The following is a 9,104-nucleotide window of genomic DNA, read 5'->3' as shown; positions in this document are numbered from 1 at the left end:
TCAACCTTGAATCTAAAGTGAATCAAAACATACCATTTTGTGTCAAACTGCGAGGCTATCAAAACAATACGAATCAAAACAATACGATAATTTAACGAGGAGAGTATTTTGTGCTACAAAATCGAGCTTATGAATGATCTTGGGGGCTTGCTAATTCGACTACTGATTCCCAATTCTCAGAAACACTGGAAATGACTATACATAAAAGTAGGCAGGGAGATCGAAATACAGAGTCACCTAAGACATCCCAATAGACTTCGCTTGTATGGATACTTTTACGATTAGAACCTTGTCTATCTCATTCTCGAATACGCTTGAAGAGATGAGATGTATAAAGAACTACAACGTTGTAAGTGTTTCAATGAAAAACATGCATCTACCTATGTTTTCTCTGTGGCGACAACACAGTCATGGAGGCCTTGGAAAATCATTGACAAACATTACAAGAACTACCAATGTAAAGAACAATCAACATCATCTCCTTCCTGGAGCTCCAACGCTTTGCCAAGCTTGATAATCGTCGGAGGATTAAGGAAAACAGTGACTGGTAGCATTTTTGTTTTGCACTTTCTTACCAAATTTAAATCGTAGAATGGATGCATGGGAAGATAATGAACGGTTTTTATACGCCTTATTTCATCCAAAAACCATACATTCCATCATTATTATACATAACATTGAATGTTGTCTAGATCTTGCTGTAAATTTCATAAATGTTTATCGAGTTTGCCTCAATTTTTCCTTATCAGAAAAAGAGTTATCACTTTTAATACACCACTGATCATGTTCTTGGGGTCTTTTCTTTCTAGTTTGCTGAGAGGTGACTTCTTGTCGAGGAGGTGCCATAGACAATCGGGGTATTCGTTGTCTGGCTTCATGGGAGGAGCACTCCGTTTTTCAGGATGTTGGAAAATTTAATTCAACCCAAATGTAATTTAACACATAAATTTGAGGGACGAAAATTACAAGCGCGAGAAGCACTGTCAAATAGAGATCTGGGCTTCAAAATTTATCCATACTCAAATTGTTGTCAAATTGCAGAACTCGAATAGTAAATAGAATAGCAAAATGAAAAACAAAGTCTCAAGCCACTATTAGAAATTTAGAGCAGAACTATAATGTGCAACTTAATCAGGCCTGCTACGCAAAGGCTCAACCCACTCAAAGGTTGTCAACATCCCATATGAACCGAACACAATCAGCTGATGAGGAGAGCGTTGAGTAGTGAATCATACCGGAGAAGTAATTCTCCTTTCAACGCAGAGGAAGCAATGCAAAAACCGTTCAACACACACAATAGGAGTTACACATGGTAGCCCAGAGAAGAAGTAGGGCATCAAACCTAACATGAATCTCGTTGAGAGGTCAGTGGGACAGCGTGCAACAAGAATAATAATGGCAGTTCTCACACACATGAAGGCAACCAGAAGGCAAAATTGACCGGCAAAGAGAGAAGCTACAAAACTAGTGACTCAAATTTGGGCAAGGCAGTGATACTCTTTCTCTAATACCATGGAATGTGAACAACATACGTGTGAGATACATTATTATTTACATGATGTATATTTAGAATACATTTTACATGATCTTTGGATTCCATATTCAAGGTCTTTTGCATACCCTATGATTATTCACATTCGACACTAATTTTTAGAGAATTAAGTGTCCAATAATATTTACACACAAAGAGAAAAATGTTTTCAATAAATATAATATTTTATTTTGACTATTATATCCATAAATATAGTTACACTTTTAAATATAGAAGAAAAAAAAGAGAAAAAGTTTTCCATGAATAAAATATTTGGTTTTGACTATTATATTGATAAATTCGTGTTTAGTGAGTGCATTATTATTTTAGATAACAATAAAGGATAGTGATTAAGTTTAAACATTTACCTAAATTTTTAAGAAATAAAAGTTTATTTTATGGAAACAAATGTATGCGTATAATCAATTATTCATTTTAGGCCATAATTAATTAATTAATTAATTCGTATGCCACTAAATGAAAATGATGTTTTCCAATGTTGTATATGAAGAGATGAGTATGAAACTCATGTCAAGCATATAACACATGGCTAGTGAAATTATTTCATACTTTTTAAGACAGAAATATTGATGTTAAGATTACTATGGTGTGTTAGCGTTATAATTATTCATAATACATGTTGTTGTTAGTTTTATATCAAATTTTAATTGTATTATTAGCCATTTGTATTATTAGCCATTTTGTTAATGGGAATTTTTCTTATAAAAAGATATAGTATTGATAGATGTTTGAAAAATAATTTTCCTTTACTAGGGTATAATTAAAATATGATTGTTGGCAACAATAGTGAGGAAATACTTGTAAGTTGTATCTGTGGAAAACCTAGTGTGTATGTGTTTTAAAGATTCTAATTAAGACATAAAGGACTCCAAAGTTATGCTCTTTCGACATTACGACAAATTGAGAAAAAAAATACTTTTTTGACCTCTTAGATTTACTCTTTAGAAATTTTCCTATCTAAGGTTCATATCCAACCTTGTTTTCATATGAATCTTAAAACAATTTTAATTGAGGAATGTGGGTGCAGGTTTTAGTGTGTTATGTTCTAAGAAACCTACACATAGAGATGTTTTAGTTATGTGTGAACCTAAAGTGTCTAGAACATTAGGATTTAGGTATGAGTCCATAAGGGATTTATATGTATGTTCTTCATGTGTGTTCCGGTTAATCTCTTAGATGAAAAATATTTCAATTTGAATGGTAATTAACAATATTATTTATAAAGTTTTGAGTTGTAAATTAATTTACAATTCCACCATTCACACTTATTATATATATATATATATATATATATATATATATATATATATATATATATATATATATCTATATATAACACTTCATATATATAGAAAAAATTATATAATTTATATAAATAATTATTCATTTATAATATAATTCTATATTTCCCTAGATAAAGGTGTTGGACGATGTGACATTGGAGGTAAAGGGGTGGCAACCCATCACCTCACCCCCTCCCAATACATTTAGGGGGGATGGTCAACTTGCCACATGCAATACACAAGCGATTTGTTCCCATCTTATTCATTACCATCTCAAACCTTTCTATATTGGATTGTTCTATGAGGAGAAACCTTGTTCTCTGACTTTTCTCATGTGCTTGGGCTCCTCTCCCACCACAAGTGGGACAATTCTCTTGGTTGGTTAGCAGTGACAGGTCTATCTATGGCGAAAATCTTGTAGAGATATGGCACAATTGAAGGTTTTTTTTATATGTGGTCACTCGTCTTTGGCAATGGAGTGGTTGTGACATGTGTCTGCATGTAATCCAACTCGCCCTCTGAGACTGAAGGTGCCTATTGCTCACATGGGATGTTGGATATTTTTCTAGAGATAGATTATGGGTGCACAAAGGCTTCATACTTCGGGACTATGCAGTCTACACATGCATTGGATGTTGAAGTAGTTGGTGGTGTTATCATGTCTTCCATGCATGAGAATTCACTGAATCAAGTAAAGTGGGATGGATACATCAATGTATCATCTTGCTCTTCTCGCTTAGTTATTTTGTTCTCTAGTTCTATTTCTCTATGATGTAAGCTTAGTGGTTATGTCTTAAATTCTACTAGGGTGAATTATGGCTCACACCACGTTGTCTCATGGTGAGAATGTGACCCTACTAAGATATCTTCATCTTCCCTTTTAATTTTTTGGTCGTTATCTATTTGTTGACTTCCACCGCTGGGAATCCCAGTTTCTTTTGGTTTTTCCTTCTCTTTGGCCCTCTCTGTCTCACTTCTACCAATCTTGGGCTGTTGTAGGATGGATTTCTTGCCTTGCTTTTCTCCTTTTCATGCAATATGCCATAGCAATGAATGTGCAACTGCCGAGGAGTTGGAGGAAAAGGTCCCTAGGGTAGGCCATGTTCCCAAGCTCATGCCTAAGAAGTTGTAGGTATCTTTCATTCTGCTACCCCTTCCTAAAATTCATGAAGAAAACCACCAACTGAAATTCCTCACCACAAATGGTCGTCAAGCATATTCTAACTCTAAAATCCTGGAGGAGGTAACCAATTGGATTCTTGAACCGAGTCATACCAGGTGTAAATGGAGCCAGTACTTGAACTCCATCACCCTCCATTGGTAGATGAAAACACTTATGGGTAGCATTTGAAAGAGAAGCATGAAGAAAGTAATGATATCATCTCTTCTTTAAATGACATCAAGTTGGTGCAGTGATATTAGCGCTCTTATCTGGCTAGTTTGGATGCCCCCTAGCTCACTTGGAATGTGACCTAGAGTGTGAACTTAAACCTCTTACTCCTACAAATAAAAGTTCACAAGGCCTAGCTCTAGCGACCTCTTTAGATTCTTGATATCATGATATATCTCCTAATAACTATTTTTCTTCTTTATGCAACTCAATATATTATAATTTTAGTATTTTTCAATTACAAATATTTTATTCTATTATACTTAAACTTAAATTAATAATCAATAAATCTTATGTCAAAACAAACTAAAACTAAAAGCAAACATTGTTTAAATTGTGATTTTTTTGATAATATATATTGAAAATTTAAAATAATATATATATATATAAACTTTTTTCTATAAAATTTAAACTTAAATTTTTATAATAACTCTTCAACTTTTATAGGTATATATTAACAAATTCAAATTTAAAACTTATTTAAATATTTAAAAAAATAAAATAAAATTTTGAACTGATTTAAAACTAATATGTATATTTTATTTAATTAAAAATATACATAAATTATCATGACAATAGTGTAATAAATTTTGAAAATCACCTCATCTTACCAAATTACCTGTTTATATATTACGTCTATTATGTATCATGGTTAATATGTTATGGTCCAGCGGAATTAGTCATATATCCCTCTCAATTTAGAAATGTAATTTGAATTTGAACAACATGTTATTATATTATTTATTTAACATGTTATTTAAATATTTATTTAATATATTATTATTATTTATTTTTATTTATTTAATTAATATATATTATTATTAATAATTAAGGCAAATTAATTTTATAAATCAACTTAATTTATTATAAATGTTATTATGCATTCAGTTTTGCTTTTGATTATCTATTAGTTTGTTTTGACCATACATTTATGTCCATTAACATTGAGAATTCAATTTTTTCCTTTTTTATTATTATTTAAATTTATTTATTTGCAAGGTGATTGGTTGAAGTCTTATTATGAGTTGTTTAGTAACTTCCATTTCTATTAGTTACTATTTTTTTGTTTTTTGTTTTATTTTGTTTTAATTCAATTTTTTTATTTTTCATTTTTCTATTATTTCGATTTTCATGAATTTTAGTTTTTTGTTCGTATTTTCAATTTAGGATGACTTATTATACTTGCAACATGGATGGTGTATTTTCAATTTAGGATGACTTATTATACTTGTAACATGCATGATATTAATCATTCAATTTTGTTTTGACTATGTATTAATTTGTCTTTGACCAAATGTTTTTGTAGCAAATCAATTTTTGTTATTTATTATAATTATTATTTAAATTTCTTTATTTGTAAGGTGATTGGTTGAGGTTTTATTGTGGTCTCTTTAGTAACTTCCATTTCTATTAGTTATTAATTTTTTGTTTATAGTTTTATTTCATTTTTATTTTTATTTTGATGTTTTTTTCTATTATTTCCATTTTCATAAATTATAGTTTTTTCTCCATATTTTCAGTTTAAGGTTACTATTATTATATTAAAAATATATTTTAATAAATTTAATTATAACAAAATATATATATTAGCCAGTGCTATATAGTAGCTAAATATACCTAAATTAAAATAAAAATATTATTAAAAATAGATAAATTGGGACAATACTATTTTTTGTAAAATTTTAAAATTTCAAGGAATGTAGGGCCATAGTGATATATATATATATATATATATATAGGGCCATGGTGATATATATATATATATATATATATATATATATAAGTTTTTCATAAAATTATTAAACTTGAACAAATAATAAAAATAAGTAAATTTATTAGATACCAATTGTACGTGTTTTCCTCACCATCATAATTTTTTGTTCAAGCAAATATACTATATCATTTAGATATGAATTGTATATAGACTTTATTATTACCCTAAAATAAGTAGTTATCAAAATAATTATAGTATTAGATAATTTTGACTGAATCAATAAAAAAATAATATTATATATATATATATATATATATATATATATATATATATATATATATATATATATATATATATATATATAGATATATAGATATATAATAAAATTAATAAAAATAATAATTACAATATAATTTTTAAAAATGACTTTAAATTAATAAGATCTTCACTTATTAATAAAAAGTCTTTATTTCTGGATATGCATTCTCAAGACGCGGTAAACCCTAAAACGATTGGTAAAAATCGAGTTTTGTTGGCATGGACACCAGAGGGGGCCCTTGTCCTCCCCCCCCTCCTGAGATCGATGCCTTCAAACGTCTGGTAGCCTCCTGCTGCAAGAGGAAAGCAAACCCAAATCATCAAAAGTTTGTAAAGAAAGCTAAATCCATCCCCTCTCTTGAACAACCTACGGAATGTCCGTGCTAGACTGCGCTGAACCTAGCAGAACGTGGGCTGATTAGTCAATTTACAGGCCTCTGGCCCTCTCCCAAAGCTATTGATGGATGGGTCCAACAAAACTTGAGGCCCCTTGTCTCTGAAGGAATCTGAAATCATCTGGTAGGCAGAGGCTATTATGTTTTTGTCTTCGATTCAGCAGAAGATTGAGACCTTATTTTCCAAAACAGTCCATATTTCATGGGACCCCAAGGGCTCTATCTGAATAAATGGACGCCAGACTTTAATCCTTCCCAGGATATTCCTTTAGTCGTCCCTGCCTGGGTAAGGTTACCCCACCTCCCTCTTCATTGCTAGAACCTGAAATCTATGGAAACCATCAGGAACAAACTAGGAAAATACATTGATAGGTCTGAAAGGAGAGAACAATATTCATGTGCTAGAATATGTGTTGAAGTTGACTTGGAGATAGGGTTTCTTGAGGCGATCAATTGAACCGTAGTTGGCTGGTCTCACATATAGGAACTTGATTATGAACAGCTCCCCTTCAAGTGCTGACACTGTCATGGCTATGGCCATTTCGCTCGAAACTGCAAGAAGAAAACTGAGGAAGAATCTAAAAAAGAGAAGGGCAAACAGTGGACCCAAGCCCAAAAATCAGGCACATCCAAGAAGACCAACAAAGCGAAAGGGAAAGGAGTGAATGCAGAGGCCGGAGGACCCTCTTCTCAGAAGAGACTACCTGAAGTTCAAGCCACAACAAATGCCACCACTTCAACAAATCCTTTTGTTGTTCTAAACCCTCCAAAAGATCAAAACCAACCAGAGCTTGAAGAGGGAGAGATGCAGTAGTATATTGAACAAATAGCAGACACAGAAATAAACTCAGGATCTCAGGAACAAATTGGAGTAGCCACCTTAGAAATCCCTTATGTAGACGCAACCCTGCAGGAAACCCATGGCTCTCCAGTAGGCGCCATATCCCCACTCTCTTATGTAGATATGATAAAAAAGAAAAAGCTAATAGACAACCCTGGTTCTTCTGAAGAAGACTCTTTTGAGTGAGCCACCAAAAAGGCAGGAAGGAAGTCTCGTAAGGATATCAGAGAAGAAGAGGCGAAGAGGCGAAGAGATTAAAGATGCAGGGCAGTCAGTCCACAATCGAAATGTTAGTAGGAAAAAACACAAGGGCTCGACCCACAAAGGGAGGGCCTACTCCTTCCTTCCTTGGTAAATAATGCAGATTGTCTCTTGGAATTGCAGGGGTTTGGGGAACCCATTGAAAGCTAAAGCAGTAAAAGATCTATCAAGAATGGAACCCTCAGATATCCTCCTACTCCAAGAGACAAAGATAGAAGAGGATGCTCTTCTATCCTTAAGTTGAATCAAGTGGAATAAGAACTCAGGAAAAGCGGTCAGCACCCGAGGTACTTCAGGGGGTCTTGCAACCTTATGGTCAGAGGATATGTTTCAGTTGAAAAGCTCCTTCACAACCCAACACTGGATATCTTCAATCTTTATGTCCCTCTTAATTTCCTGGAAAAGAAGGACTGCTGGAATTCTCTCTCAGACTTTCTAGAAATCTACACTCCCCCAAACATCATACTGGTGGGGGACCTTAACATCAGTTTAGATCCGAAAGAGAAAAAATGTGGATTTTGGGGCAAAGATCCTTTCCATGTCTCAGTGGATTCTTTGATTCTTGCTTGGGACCTCCTTGACCTCAAACCTAAGAAAGGACGTTATAACTGCTCCAACAATAGAGTTGGTAATGCCAACATTGCTGCTCATTTAGATCAGTTTCTAGTTCAAAGTTCTTTGATGGAGGGGAATTATTTAATCTCTTCAAAAATTCTACCTAAGATAACATCTAACCATAACCCCATCTCACTGCTGCTAGAAAAAGAGGAAGACTTAGGCCCTATTCCCTTTAGATTCAGTCCTCTTTGGGTAGTGAGAGTTGGCTTTATGGACATATTGGCTCAAGCTTGGTCACAACCAGTTGAAGGATCCCCCAACTTTGTGTGGGAGCAAAAACTTAAGTACACTAAGCATGCCTTAAAAACTTGGGAAAAAGCCCCTCTCCACTCCAACGAGCAATAGAAAAAAGACTATGCAGGCTTTAGCCAAGATTCAACAAGCATGGAAGAAACTGAAACCACCAAAGCTCAGCTTCTCATCGAACAGAACACCCAGTTCAACTCTTTTCTCTCCTTTCGCTAGCAAGAGGAGTACTGGCGCCTCAAGTCTCGCAGCCTCTGACTGCAAGCTGGAGATAGAAACACATCATTCTTTCACAAACAGTGCAAAGCTTGTCTCTCTCAGAATCACATCTTGGAAATATCCACCAGGGAGGGGAGAGTCATCAAAGGACAACCTCTTTTAAAACAGGCTGCCACATCTCATTTTCAGCAACTGTTTCAAGAGGATGGTTCTTTGGATGATGATCTGGCTGCTGACCTTTTGTTAAACATCCTTGCAATTGTCACT

The sequence above is a fragment of the Pinus tabuliformis genome, chromosome 5_1 (assembly GCF_031772625.1).
Source record: "Pinus tabuliformis cultivar Carrire ecotype Pingquan chromosome 5_1, CPIR1, whole genome shotgun sequence".
In the NCBI taxonomy this organism is placed as follows: Eukaryota; Viridiplantae; Streptophyta; class Pinopsida; order Pinales; family Pinaceae; genus Pinus; species Pinus tabuliformis.
The sequence above is the reverse complement of the archived record's forward strand: the minus strand, read 5'-3'. Positions refer to the sequence as shown.